We start from the raw sequence: 1,446 nt of genomic DNA on the forward strand, positions 1-1,446 counted from the left end.
TGTATGTATGTGTACACTGTAGCTGTTGTAAGCCTTCATGTGTTGTTGGGAATTGAATTTAGGACCCCTGCTCCACACCAGCCCAAAGATTTATTTATTTATTATTATAAATATGTACACTGTAGCTGTCTTCAGACACACCAGAACAGGGCCGTCAGGTTTCATGACAGATGGTTGTGAGCCACCATGCGGTTGCTGGGATTTGAACTCAGGACCTTTAGAAGAGCAGTCAGTGCTCTTACCCGCCGAGCCATCTCGCCAGCCCTATTTTTTTTTTAACTTTATCTGCCTTTATTTTATGCTGAATTTATTCCTGTGCCATGAGTTTTTGTTTCTTCAGTTTCTTCTGGGATATCTTTTTCTTCTGTGCAACCTCCTCTTCTGGCTTTGGAACGATCTGTTCCTTCTCAGTGAGGATCATCTCAATGTGGCAGGGGGAGCTCATGTATAGGTTAATCCGGCCATGAGCTCTGTAGGTTCGTCGGCGCATCTTAGGTGCCTTGTTCACCTGGATGTGTTCAATGACTAGAGAATCTACGTCTAAACCCTTAAGTTCAGCGTTACTCTCGGCATTTTTAAGCATGTGCAGCAAAAATTCAGCACTCTTTTTTGGCCACCGACCCTGTGTCCAGCCCCACTGTTTGGCCTGGGCGCACTTACCAACTCCACCATTATACCGCCAGAATGGCACACATTGCTTCTTTAAAGTGACATCCTTCAGATACTTGGTGGCTTTGCGGATATGCATTCCCTTGATGGCCTGGGCAGTTTCCCGGGTGTTCTTAAAGTGAACACGAAGGTTTGACCCTCTTGATTTGCATGATTTTGTGGGGTTTTCTGGGTCAAGAGAGTAGCGAACCATCTTGGCAGGTGACCGTAGAAGCCGAGCCTCGGACGTCCCCGTTCGGTCCGAGCCTCCCGCAGCTCCGCCGGTGGCCTGGCCCCGTCACCCATGCCCGCCCCCTCTCGCTGCTCCGCAGCCTGCACCTTGATGGACTATTGAGGAGTCCTGTTGGACATTTTCTATGGTAGTCCAGTAGTGACATTTGTCTGGTGTTCTTCCCATGAAAACACAGGTGTTATAGGCCAGTATGAAGAAGACTCCAAAGAAATTATCATTGTCACAACATACTGAGTATGTGCTGTTGACACAACATATGCCTGTTGATATCAAGTGTGGCTGCCTGGAAGTTGGTCAGGACTGTCACTCTCCCCGATGTCCAAACCTTATGCTTTGGGAGGAAATCACTAGTGTGGCCACACCTAAGCTTGGAGCAGGCAGACTGATGGAAGTGAACTTTACATAGCCAACTTCATGCTTCTCCCCAATGCGTTCATTTATTCATCCCTTTCTATCTGGACCTGTAAGGATGGGTTGCCTGCTTTGGAAATAATCAGTCACCATCCTATTCATTCATTTTGGGGGAAATTGTGATAGCATCCAGA

General features: G+C 47.4%; 1 pseudogene; it reads right to left on the reverse strand.

The window, feature by feature from the left end:
• On the reverse strand, positions 275–876 carry Gm10362 (predicted gene 10362; annotated as a pseudogene).

Source organism: Mus musculus, chromosome 15, assembly GCF_000001635.26.
Source record: "Mus musculus strain C57BL/6J chromosome 15, GRCm38.p6 C57BL/6J".
NCBI lineage: Eukaryota > Metazoa > Chordata > Mammalia > Rodentia > Muridae > Mus > Mus musculus.